Source organism: Cornus florida, unplaced genomic scaffold, assembly GCF_030987335.1.
Source record: "Cornus florida cultivar Cherokee Brave unplaced genomic scaffold, ASM3098733v1 CherokeeBrave_3.0.0_Hap2_Chr09, whole genome shotgun sequence".
Classification (NCBI taxonomy): domain Eukaryota; kingdom Viridiplantae; phylum Streptophyta; class Magnoliopsida; order Cornales; family Cornaceae; genus Cornus; species Cornus florida.
Genome location: NW_026775579.1, coordinates 44,885,041 through 44,899,566, shown reverse-complemented (window position 1 = coordinate 44,899,566; position 14,526 = coordinate 44,885,041). Strand labels below are relative to the sequence as shown.

Below are 14,526 nucleotides of genomic sequence, written 5' to 3'. Positions count from 1 at the left end.
TAGAGCTAGTAGCTCCTACATTGCAAAAACACCCTTGAAGCCACGAAGGAAAAGGAAATGAAATGGTGCCTCCCTGGCCCACGTCTCACTCCACCAGATAAGGACTACGATTCTATGCTTACATGAGCTTTACTCGTATCAACCATCAGACTAAGGTCTTGAAACACCCAACCAACAAAACAGATAAGCAGGTTCCTGATATGGGTCCTTACGGAATGAATTTCTCCTATCCAAGGAAGAACTTCATAAAATAATAATGCACCCAAGGGATATAACAGACCCTAAGTGATAAGGTCAAAACCAGACATAAAAGGAAACATCTAGTATGCAACATAGTAACGGACTATCTACTCGCATAAGTAGCTAAACAGACGAGCATATACCACATGCTAAAACAACAAGCAAGTATAATGTGCTAAGGTAAACAAACATATATCATATGTTAAAACAGTCAAGGTAAGCTACTAAATAAGTTGCCACATAAGCAAACAGACATGTTATCAAATCAAAACATGTTATCAAGAAGCACATAAGTACATGGTATGACACTACTCGTGAATGAAAAGCGTAAAGTATGCCAACATACGTCGCATATGGTCATGCTAACATAAGCACTCATACATACTATCACACTAGAGCATGATAGCAACCCAGACCATGTTATCAGGAAGCATATATACACAAAAGCATGCTTAACAAATAATAGGTGTCTCAAAATACCTGAGCATGTGAACATGTTATCATGCAAGACATGTTATCAAGATACAAATGACATATCAAAGTAATACAACGTGAGCATGATATGCACCCAAAACTGTCGTCTAAGGTATTCGAACCCGGATGTTCTGATACCACTTGTAATGACCTGAGTTTTTATTCAACCCGGTGCGTCAATGATGAATCAAAGATTGACCCGTTAACAGATCCCGATGCGGAAACAAGAAACAAGAAAATAGTCTCCCAAGGCATAACACACTTCTAAGACCCTAAGATGACCTTCCATGAGGTCACGGAATCCAAAGGAATAAAGTGTGTTGACAAAAGATAGGAAAAATAACAATTAAGCCCCCAGTGACGAAATGGTCATTTCTAAAATATGGATTCGGGTGCCACCGAGAACACCGTTGGAAATATAATGAAAAAATAATCAAGATGGACTCAAGAATCGCATGATTCAGAGTCCTAACGAAGGAGAAATGACAAGATGCAGAAAAACGAGCAAAAACCCGTTAATCAATGGCAAAATGGTCAATTTACAAAAGAGAAGGGAGATTTGACTCTAAGCAATTCAAATGAGATCCACACAACCTAAACTAATCATTTCACAACATTCCAAGAGGTTTTAAGAACTATGGACACGAATTCCACAAAATACCCTTTCCCGGTTCGAACCAATCCTGACACTACTTAACTAAAACTTGAATAACTCCCACTATGATTTGAATCTAAGAATGGCATTAGTACCATTGGAAAGTTGATTCAAAAACCATGAACTTAGGCTTAAGAATCACCCCATTTGGATTAGAAATGAAGGAGATATGATCATTTAAAGTCGGAAACATCAGTGCTGAAACAAAACTGAAGAGGCTGGTGAATAAAAGCTGTTTCGGTCGACTGAAATGGAGTTCAGATGCTCGAACTGGACAAAAAAATTTCTAGAAAAATATTTTTGAGGGGAGGTTACTTCGGTAGACCGAAATAAGGCATCGATCGAACGAAATAGGCCCAAACAGTGAAAATGGCTATTGGAACAAGTGTTTTACTATGCAATGAAGTTTCCAAAAGCCATCGGTCGACCGAACTAGCATTTCAGACGATCGAAATGACTCGAGATGGTGTTGAATGACCTATTATGCATAGGAAATGTTGAGGCTTCACCCAAGCCTCAAACCCCAATATAAAATTGGTCCAAAAATAAGATTTTAAGCTATGTAAACATACCAACAAGTGTACTTTAAGAATAGAAGTGTGTTATAATGGCCCATGACCTCATTACATGTCATTTACTCCAAATCACATATAAAACCCCCAAAGTTAGAAAAGTTACATTTCAAGGGAAAAACTTTGAATCTAAATGCATACAGTTAAACTTTAAGGTTTGTGGCCATTGGCCTCATATCATACACATCAAATAGGTCCCAAATAGTGTATCTAAGTACACTTTACATATAATAAGGTAAAAAAAACATATTGAACCTAACTGAGTGTTATAACATCAAGAATACTTTAAAAAAAAACTTCAAATCTCCAAACCACCCAAGGTAAATGCAAATGTCCAAATCTTGAATCCTGTACCTGACCAATACCCCCAGTAACTTCGGGGTAAGCAGCATAAAGCTACTCGTAGGAGATGAGCATGCAAAGACATAACATTTTACGATTATATCACCTTATGGTGAAACATGATAAAGGGCTCATGCCAACTAACGTCTGTATTAAAGTGAGACTCAGGGAGCACCTTAAGCTACCTTAGAGCATTTATAGCATTCATCACATCATTCTTGCAATTTAAATAACATAGGAGCATATAGTATAATACACCAAGACATAGGTATCCAAAGTTATCAACTTTTAACCTAGAATGCGATAACTACTGAAACAGTTCATGCCACCTAAAATCTAAGTTAAGATGTTTATATAGGATCATTCCTAAGTCATATCAACATGAAGTAACATGAATCATGATATCTATGAAATCGAATAAGGCTGAGATAATCCAAAAAACACGATAAGTTTATAATTTAGCATGAATTGCAGTATCAATGAAATTGAACAAGGTTTGAACTAATCCATACAACATGACAAGAAGGGTACTTGAATACAAGGATCACATTATCAATGCAATTAACATGATTAGAACATTCCAAATAACACGACAAGAAGAATAAATGATATCAAAGATAATGCATAATACCTATGCAAGTAAACAAGATTGGAACATTTCAATTAATACGACAAGTTTTAAATCTTCAAGGAATAACAACTTGAAATTTAAAGAGTGAAATCAACCAATGTGGAAACTCGGATATCGCCTGGATTAAAACTGTACTCTTGGGATCACTTTAAGGCTACTAACCCACGGGTACCTTCCCCTAGTGCGCATTATAGTATCGGGAGCTCTCTATCTCCCGTACTAGAACCATATCCTTGCCATGTCAATTCTTGATTGATATCCCAAGTTCTAAAACCACAAGTTATGCAAATCAAGATAGTATTAAGATACAAGTAATGCATTAAACCACATTCCATGCACAACCAAGATTTTGGAATACATAAGTCATGCCCTAAGTTCTCAACTATGATGGCATGTGAAATGTCAAGAAACCATGTTAAGGACAAGTTTAATATCAAATTACAAGTTCATTTCATACAAAACACAACCATGTGAATTAAATTCCTTACAAAGGGAATAAATAAATGTGAGTCTCAAACTTATCCGATTATTCTCAATTTGATACACGTGAAGGAATTTGTCAAGGAAATCATGAATACCAAGTTAGAAACTTAATTAAGTCCATAGAACCATTGAATGGATTTTAATTAATTCATTTAATTAAAAATATCTAGATTTTTAAACTCATCAAAATGCTTTCAAATTAAAGTATGTCATTAAACATGTCAAGACTTAATTTAATATCATGATACAAGTGAATTTTATGCAAGCTACAACCATGATAATTAAATCTTCATACAAGAAAAATAATAAATGAACGGTTTCAAACCTAATCAAATATGCTAGATTAAATATATGTGAAGGTATATGGCATGCACATCAAGAATATGAAGTCAGAAATCTAATGAAGTGAATTGTACACTTGGAATAAATTAATTAATCTAATTAATTAATTATCTCTATATTTTAAAACATCACCGATTTCTCTCCAATTCAGATATGTTGAAGAGTATGCTAGGGCCTAATATAATATGACACCACACGTTAATTTCAAGCTAGATAAGGCCACATGAATTAATTTTTCATTCTAGAAAAATATTAAATAAAAACTCCAATACTTGTCTAAATGCTCTCAATTTAATATATGTCAATGAACATATCAAGAGGTAATTTATTGTCATGCCACATGTTTAAACTAAGCTAAAACCAACTGGGAGAATAAAATCTCATATATGAAAATAAACACTAAAATCTCTATATTTAATATAAAGACATGTAAATGAATTGTATAAGCATCAATAGCAAACAATACATCAAGAAAATGAAACTATAATAACCCCTACCTCAATTTGAGATGGAAATCTCAAATCCCCAACGAAAGAAAAGTGTTCCGAATCCGACGATACTTTGGGGTTTTGTTGGGCAAAACACGATGATCACTAACCCCAAGGAAGCCCCATGAAAATCATAACTTGACTTCAAACCCAAATTCACAAAATGGTCAGAAATGGGTTCTAATAAGGGGGAAAGGTGTTCGTCGTCAAGGAGAACACAAAACACTAAGGCACTACGGCGTTTTACACGAAGGAAGAGCTTCAAAGGAGGAGAGAGAAGGTGGCAACCATGGCTACCATGGAATCCGGCCAAGAGAGGGGAGGAAGATGATGAAATCTGATTTTTTGACTTAAGATCCCCTATTATAGAAAAACTAAAAAAAAATGCCCCGAATAGATCTCGCCAGGTACGAAAAAGTGGAATTTGAGCAGACGCGCTCAAACGGTGAAACTCTATGAACGAAAAAGAACCAAGGTGAGAAAATATGAACAACAAAAGAAACGGTGTCAAAAATCGAGTCTTGAGCAGGAAGATATGCCCTGAACAATTTCGATGGCAACCGAGGCCCAAAACCCTAAAATTGGAGAAAAACGACCAAATGGAAATTGTAGGAGTACATGACTCGATGAAAAGTGAAAATGAATCCCGTACGAGGATCCAGGCTGAAAATGAGTTATTTTGCAATAACTTTCATTAATTGCACAATGGCCCCTCCAAAAAGGGTTAACTGCACTAATGTCCCAAAATAAATATATCTTCCAAAAATATTTTCTTAAAAACTCATAAAATAAAATATCTTCAAAAGATATTTTTGAAAAATACCCGAAGAAAAGAAATAATTTTTGAAGAATTGTGCATCCATGCCCCTATGGACACCGAGAGCAACCAGAGTACTTTTCTACAAAATTAAAGATACGTATTTCATGGAAACCACTTAGAATGAAGATACGTGAAGTCAAAAACCAACTTCAAGTATGAAAAGTAAGGTTGTGCCAAAAAGTGACAAACGGGTAAAAGACAAAATAGAAAAAAGGACGAAAAGTGAATAGTGTCCAAAAAGTGAAAATGTGGAAATGACTCGGTCCTCAAAGGAAGTTGTCAATCCAAATGAAAGAGTCTCGAAAATCATTTCCAAGCACTCAAGATGGCACCAAGTGACGAGAAATAGAACTTGGAGAAGAAAATTAAATGAAAAAAATTTATCCGTAAAATTTGAGAAAAATGAAAGGGAAAAAAATGACAGGGTCATTACAAGTGAAATATTGATTTATGGAGTTGAACAGCAATATTCATTACTGGTATGTAAACTGTGACTTTGTTTCAAAATACCCAAAGAAAAGGAAATAGTGGTTTTCATTAGGAATATGAAAATTAGAGGAAAATTTGAATATCATAATTGGAACATTATCTTTCAGGTTCTCGAATGAGCTTTAGGGAAGACCGCGAAACTTACATTATCTTTTATCATGTGGTTTCATGAAACCATGTGCCATGCTATGGCTGGTAAAGCAAAATCACACATATGGCTGGAAAAGCAAAATCATACATGTATCCAGAAACTCAAACTAAAAACCTTCTTTTAGGAAACTGGGCTTTGATGCTGCTGAATCACTTAACCCTTTAGTTAGTCGATCAATCCTATTTTTGATAGAGGTAGTTGACAATTGAATCCGATTTTTCTCAATGGAAGCCGATTGAGTGAGGTTGTCATTAATGAATTCCAGGTTGAGTGGAATGTAGCACATGGTTAGGGTAGCCATTCCAAACTGTTTGCAAATTTGTAGATTCAGGCTAGTTGGTTCAATAACTTGCACTATGAATCAGTCATTATCCAGTTTTGTTCTCGTTAACGTGTCAATTAAGGATACCCGAGGCAAAAAATTTGTTGTTCCACACTCATAGTCAGAGACCAACCTCATGTCAGTTTTATTCCCACTGCTTTCAAATTTACAGTTTTTAATAAAAAATAATAATTAAAAAATTTCTATGTAGTTTTTAGGCAAAAATGCAAAAATGGAAAAAAAAAATCCCTAAATTATTATATAGTTGCAATATAGCTAATGTACTATTTTTTTTGGAGCAGGTCAAACCCTAAACTTTTTAAGGTTGCATATTACCCTCTCTCAGCGGAGACTACTTACCGACTGTGAGAGACAAAATTACTAATTTACCCCTACTTGCTAATTTATTAGAATGCTATAGTACTTTTCTCTTTCTCATTGGGTTAATGTATTTATTTTCCATTGTTTTGAATTCTACCCCAAGAGCAAAAACAGATGAATATTGATGTTCTAAACCTATCAAAAATAAGAAAAGTTGAAGATATCAACAGCTAGTCAAGAAGAAGAAAAGCAAGTTGGCAGCAGAATGACATATTAGGGTATATATATATATATATATATATACTATGAAATATCGAAAGTGGTCAGTCAGATTGCGGCAACAAGAAGATAAAGCCTGAGTCCTCGCGAATAAGAGGTGGTGGTTCAATATCAGAGATATCTATTTGTTCCATCGACTTTGATATGTCATCAACCAAAAATGGAATACTGCATTATGAATCATTACGAGACATCAGTGATCGTTACGTGCACATTGAGCAGGAATAGGGGGCAGGTTCTCTGGACATCAGAAATTATGGGAATCCTACACATCTACAAAAGATTGGTTTCATCTATAAATCTCTGTCCATTTGGACCACTCTTCAATTTCTTATTTTCTTTTTCTGATTTAATATATGTATGCATGTATATATATATATATATATATATATATATATATATATATATATATATATATAACACAATAAGCTCAAAGTAACATAATTATATATAAGCTCCAGGTAACTCTTCAATTAAGTTCCAATGAGATGCAACACGAAATATGAAACAAAAAGGCAAGGATCATCAAGTTGAAGCATGTCGATGCTAACCTCGAATCATCATTTAATAAAAAAGAATTGCTAGCTGCATTGTGTGAGTCTTCAGTCATCAACACCCTCATGCTGGATATAATTCACCTGAATACCAAATCTTATTGTGGTTAGTATTGTCATAAATGTATGTGGTATGGAATATCTCTTTTGTGAAGAAGATGTCTCAATCCTAGTTTGAATAATCGCATTCATAAAAACTTACATCTGGGGACACACTATGAGTGCCATACTTGTCATCCCAGTACAATATTGTACTGATCCGATACAGCTGAGGTATGCTAAGCACCTGAGGAAAGAAAAATAAAACAAGTAAAACGCTAGTTGATACTGTGAAGGTAGAAATGACTGTATATCCTGTTATTTATGCGGAAAAAAAAAAAAAAAAAATGTCTTTCTCACCGAGCACAGGTCACGGTTTATTTCATTTAGTGATTTCATTGGTTTCTAATGTATAACCTGAATTAGAAGACGTAATGTTTCAGTGGTTTTGCCACTTTTCTTTCAAGATGGAATTCAAATATGAATAGCGAATAGATGAGATTACCAGAAATCCTATTGCCTGTCTGATATGCTTGAGCTCATCCCACGCTGAACCTGTATACTGCAACAATTTTTTATTTATTTATTCATTCTTTTTCCCATTAAATAATGCAATCACAAAGTGAAATGACAGTAAATCCAAGGTACCTCATCGGTTGCCTTGTAACAACAATTTTCCAATTCAGACAGTCCTCCTCATGTATACTAAGCATCTTTTTAAACTCCCTCAGGCAATCAATTTCCACTCTCACTCGGCATTTTATAACCTACAAACCATAGGCAACCAAGATCTTAGATATGGAAACAAACTAGTCTTGGAATTTATACCCATGATTGAAAGGGGCTGTAGTCACCATATCAAATCAAACCATATAATCATACAAGTTTTAATTCAGAAATAAAATCAAATAACTCCTCAATAATTAGCTAGTTCACAAGAACAGTAGACAAACTAAAGAAAAAATAAATTACAACTGTGAAACTACCCAGTACCAAAAACCCAATTCTGATACAAGTATGCAGTATCAAATTGACCCCTACCCAGTACTAAAATTTCAAAATTCCACAAATTCAGTCGTTATCTTCACAAATATTTATAACTAAAATTCATAAAAAAATTAAAAAATTTCATAAAAATTTCACTAAATAGGATTTAGTTTGCAAAACAAGAATTACAGACCTTGATTAATTGATTTAGAAAAAAATAAATAAAACAAAACCCATACATACAAGTTAGCAGTTGCAAAGAGAAGGGCTCACTACAGGAAATTCGGGTTTTAGGGACAGTCCAAACTGTCCCTAAAAGCTCGAAATCCGTCCCTAAAGGTCAAATTGGTCCGTCACTAAAAGTAGTGTGACAAAAGAACTTTAGGGACGATCAAATTGGACCGTGACAAATACTTTTGACCTTTAGGCACAGTACTAACTGTCCCAAATAATACCGTCCCTAAAACTTATTAGGGACGGTATTGACTGTCCCTAATAACATATGAATTAGGGACAGTTTTGGAGACTGTCCCCAATACGTATAGTATTAGGGACGGACAAACCGTCCCTAATACATTATTTTTAATTATAATTATTGTATTAGGAACAGTTAGACTGTCCCTAATGCATGATTTTTTTAATTATAATTATTATATTAGGGACGGGTAGACTGTCCCTAGTACATAATTTATTTATTTTTATTTTTATTTTTTATTATTATTTTTTTATGCTTGATTTGTGGGTTTAATCATTTTGAATACATGCAAAACATAAATAAAATAGATCCACAATAACATTCAAAAAGATATTACTAGCCATAAAATAAAATAAATCCTCAATACATATATTCAAGATCCATAAAATCTCCAATTTTCTAAACAAAAACTAAAATTGCTCTCCAGTTTTCTAAACTAAAAATTACACCATCTAGAAGCACAAAATATTGTTCCATCCTCTTTAAGATCCATTATTCATTTTGTTGGTGGTTGTGGGTGGTGCTTGCTGGTGCCACCTTGTTAGTGGCGGCTGCTGAAAATGAGAGTCCGCTGGAGGTGGTGGAGGCTATTGATGCTAGTTTGGTGTGGTTCGCTGCTGTTGGGAATCTGATGGAGACTGTTGTTGGTGGAACCATGGTGGCAGCTGCTGCTGTTGCTGATATAGGGATGTACATGTTGCATGGAGTAGCATATATGCATCACTTTATCTTCTTTTACCTTCTACTCACCATGAAATTACCAAGCGCCTTGTGGGAATATGGTGTGTGTGAGTTTCTTGCAAAAATTAAAAACTAAATAAAAAACCATGAAACTCCTACATGCCCCTCTCTCTCTCTCTTACATTTCTCAATCTCCATTAAAATAGTTAAATCGAAAACTCTGTTTTAACATCTTTTATTTCATTTAACATATTAAATGAGTAACTACTGTCCTTAAACATCTCAAGCCTACCACTACCTAACCTCAATACCACTAACCTCATACAATGGACTCCCATCACCTACAAAATCCTATTCCCTCAAACACACCCTGCAAACCATCACTCCGCCACAAACTGCTACCTACTGGCACAAACTAGTGTGATTCCAGAATTTGATCCCTAAGCATGTGGATATATAGCATAATTTTTCAGTCACCTAACAATATTTTTATTTTTTTTTACTTGTTCATATCAAACAACAAAAGTTTGATGCATTTGATCTGTTAAATGAGTTTCTTTCAAGTTATATAAAAAGATATTGCTTCAAATGCTGGGATTAAAGAATGTCAACGCCATGTTATTTGTTTTAAGACCAAAGTTGATGTGGAAATGGCTTTGTAAGAAAGTAGGAAACAATAAGGAAATGTTGGAAACTAATTATGGAGTTCTTATAAATTTGATCTGCTTAATTGCTCCAGTTTTTTATTTCTAGGATAACTAAAAAAAACATTAAACAACTCAAATTCTTTGGTTTGAAAGTTTTCTAAAGGAAATTTCTGAAAATTAAGTTATAAAAAAGGAAATTTCAGATATAATAGTACACTATAATTCTATGAGAATTATGTTTTAAGACTAAACCAAACATGTTTTTATAGAGCTTGTTTCATTCACTTATCTGTTCATCATATCAAATAACTGGAAAACAGAAAAAGAGTACACAATTTCAAATATTCGTTTCGTTGACTTCTAAAAATATAGTGTTCAGAAAACTGAATTAATTAAAAAAAATAGTCGATTTCCAGAAAATGGTCTAATTCGGTTTTCAGAATTCTTGAGAAGTGTCTTCTAAAAAACAGGACAGAACAAATCAATATCTTCAATTTTCACTATTATTATGCATATCAGAGATAAAAAATAATCTCTCTCATTCATTCATGACCAACTATATATATATCACGGCTATGTGCATGCAAGGAAATGTGGGATGCATTCACAAGGTACCCAAAGAAGCAACAACCCCTAGAGTTAATAAAAGAACAAGTCGAATAATATATAATTCAAAATCAAAAGTAGAAAAAAGATAAAAAAAGAAAAAGAAAAAAAAAAAGACAAAGTAGTTCAGAATTATCAGAATATATATATACACACACACACATAAATATGAATATGACACATCAAATTTGATGCAAAAAGATGGTAATGAGTACCTGATATTTGGACAAACCAGTCTGCTGAGACAACAAATGCTTGTCAACTTCACTTGGATATCTGAGTCACTAAAAACACAGTATGACATAAGATCCTCTTCATTCAAAATTTATCAAGACAAACAACATTAAACATTTCTTTTAGGACTCCTTACTATGTATTAATATTATTCTTCAATTGAATTGATCACTGTTATATACACACATATAAAGTATTAATAGTACGCTCTCATCATGAGTTTGTATACTCCACTCTGGATTCAATGATTGAGAGTACGAACTCATGTAAGAGTTCCTGCGATTGTGGGTCGTTACAAGAGGGGTAGATTAAGGACCCAACAGTTGGGAAACTAATTGTAAGCATTCTAAACATTGTTCACATCATATACATAAATATAAATACACAAAACACAGACTTGTTTTGCAAACCTTATACATGTATATAGATTGTTAAGACTTTAAGTAAGGTTTTATATTTGATTCTTTTTTGCATCAAATTAAATATAATAAATAGAGTAAAATTCATTAATCATGTACACGGATTTATATAGCATCAAACACTTATATATAGCAAGGCTACAGACCCGTACAAACCCAACAAGGGAGAACAATATATACAAACAAGAAGTAGGGAATGCTCTTGTAACCGACCCATGCACAATTCATTGAAGAGTCACACCATTATAAAGATATCTAGGAATTATCTCAAAATCATCATTAATATATACAACCACTAATTTTTACCTCCAAAAACCTAATATAATAGCCCATTTGATGTTTACTCGGACTGGACAAAGCTTAACTGATATATGCAGCACTAAGTGTTAAATGAGTACCAAAAGAGAAGGGAAAAAAGGAAGAAAGGCCATCAAAATTAATGTATGAAAAAGCTGAAATCCCGAACTTGACAAATTCAAAAGCAATGAAGAGAATGAGTTCACTTTAAACCAATTTTGTCACAACCATAAACTACTAAACATGCATGAAAGAATCCAAATTGGAAATATAGAATCAGTGACTATTATCTTTTATTTTTGTTTATTCTTGGCAACTGGCTGATCTCCATCAAATCTCCATCAAATAATCAGTAGGTAGACTGAAACCTTATGCAAAAAAATCATATCAAATTGCCAATCAACTCATTCAAGCACGGAATGAAAACTTCAACAAAATCGAAATCTATAAGAAAAAATATTTATAAAACATTTCATTAAACTCATATAATCATAACATTTATATATGTATTTTCTTCTACAGGACTGAATGATGAGAGATTTTTTAAAAGCAAATCAAAAGCCTAAATTGCAAAACTCAATTATTTACAAAGTATCAGAATTGAGAAGAACAATCAACAAATTGTGAAGTGATTAAGAGATATAATTCAAGATTTGAAACTTACAGAGATTTAAAGGCTTCAATCTATTGTTGATGGAGAAAATAACAGGTTCTGTGATGGCTGTGATCCTTTTTCGCTTCCTCGTATCTTAGGGAGTCTGAACAAGGGTAATCTAGTTTGAGCCCCAATCCCATCCTTTTGCCTCACGAGATAGCATTTAAACACGGATCAGCAAGGTAAGCTAAGTGGATGATGTTGATGGTTCAAGGTGGTGTTGATGGGTCTGGCTGACTACCCGGGCCTGTTGTAGAAAGTGCTTTCTACAAGGGTTATGCATGACCCTTTTAGAAAAAGTGTTTTTAAAAGCCCATTTTGTTGTAGTGTAGGCCCATTGTGAAAAACTGCAGGTCCTCGTCAAATCAGATCAAAAAACAAATCATTTTCCATTTCCTATTGATAAACAAAAGATCCGTTTTAGAACTAAAAATTTACATGTAGGATGATTTGCCAGGTCTGTTTACATGATTTAATTAGATTTTGGTAATTGTAAAGAATGGGTTGAAGGATATTGGTATACATTTTTAGCTTACTGTAAAATTAACTCTGATTTTTGAGGTATTGCCCTAATTTTCTTTAGATAAGAGGGAAGAGAGGGAGAAGGAAAAAGCCATGAAGAGTGGAGGTTCTATATCTGATCAGAAGGAAAATGAAAAGAAACCCCCCCCACCGGCACGCGCGCGCGCGCATATAATGGTAAAATAGGTAAGACCTATTTCCTTACTAAACCAAATAAAAAGAGAAAAAAATTTATTTCTCTTTTCCTTCCTAGCTTCCTTAGTTCCTATCATTTTCATCCCTCATACCAAATGGAATTCTAGAGCCTAAGTTCTGGGTCATTTCTTTTTTCTTTGGCCCAACGGCATAGCTACACAACAAGGGTAGCCCTACTACCAATAAACTCCATCATTTCATGTCCCTATAGGTACTTGAACTGTACACCAAAGTTCAAATTTTTTGTTATAATTTGTTCCTTAGCAATATTTGAAATTTGAGCTAACTCATATAAGGTACATATAATTGAATAATTGAAGTTAGGGGCAAAACCCAGGTGCCTAGTTCTAGTGGAGACACCCTGTCAGATGATACTGCATTATCAAGTCTAGTGATGCTCTTGGACTTTAAAGCAATGATAAAGTGTGAAGCATGTACAGTCTTGACTATTGGCCTGTCCAAAAGCAGAATTTATAAGATTTGGAGAATTAATTTCAAAAACATTACAATTAACAAAGTAACTACAATGAAGGAAACAACCATACTAAATATTTTGTCACTCGTCTCTCCTGTAGTCCTGTGATAAATGAGTTTGAATGCAAAATATATGCATATTCAAACATTACAGATCTTCGCCTTTCTCCTTTCATAAGTGCATGTCCCAGCAAAACAAATAGAGCATCAAAAACTTCTCCAGGGAAATAATTTGAACTCCATAAATTGCAAATTTTTAATTGAAAACAATTGAGAACACCAAGGAACCTGAAAAGGACTCACATAAACTGGATATGCTACTTATGGCTACAAGTTGAAGAAGCTTAGGATGCCATTAAGCATAAAATGACATAAAAATCCTGTACATCTCCTAAATTAGTTAATTGTCGAATTCATCCCTAAATCACTAATTTTTTAATATCACATAAAGTTGGCGGTAGACATAAATTGTAGAACTCTGTAATTGGATTAATATTAATTGGGAAAAATTGAAAGGTTAAGATACTGGCATCCTCAATATAAATGAATACAAATTAATAAATATAAATGAATACAAAGCCTTGAAATAAATTCTAACACAAAAAGAACTTATATATATATATATAATAAGGGTTTATAAAGTTCCATCACAATAGTGTACCTCCTGATTTTGATAGCCTCCTCCAAGCCCGAGATTCTCTTCAAAGCAACAAAGAATCGCTGCTGCAAATGTGACTTTTTTCCTAAATTGAACACAATACAACAAACAAAATAGAAATAAAACCCAGGATTCAAATTCTGTCAAAGTGATTTCACAAATATTAGCATCACAAACTTAACTTTTACAAATCAAAAAGTAGTTTCACTTTCAAAAGCACATTTAACTATTAAATGTCTTAATTTGCAAAACATTACTTAAAACCTTTTTTTTTTTTTTTTCCTAATTAAAGTATAAATTGTCTTGTGCTTTCCAGTATCACGATGCCACGTTTCAAATTCGACCCTTTTTTTTTTTTCATACATACTGGGCGAATAATTGTTTAAAAATTGAAAAAAGAGGTATAGAATTAATTAAGAGGTACGCTAATTATTTAATAAGGAAGCTATTATGAAATCAACTGAGTATTTGAAT

General features: G+C 33.5%; 1 long non-coding RNA gene and 1 pseudogene across 1 annotated transcript; both read right to left on the bottom strand.

Moving 5' to 3' along the window:
* Positions 1-6,653: 6,653 nt before the first annotated feature.
* LOC132272556 (myosin-11-like) lies at positions 6,654-8,034 on the bottom strand (annotated as a pseudogene).
* A 978-nt stretch (positions 8,035-9,012) lies between these two features.
* Positions 9,013-12,494, bottom strand: LOC132273265 (uncharacterized). Its single transcript, XR_009470067.1, has 3 exons — positions 12,213-12,494; positions 10,814-10,874; positions 9,013-9,341 (listed from the first exon to the last, which is right to left on the bottom strand). It is a non-coding gene; the product is annotated as an uncharacterized LOC132273265 (long non-coding RNA).
* Between the last annotated feature and the right edge of the window lie 2,032 nt (positions 12,495-14,526).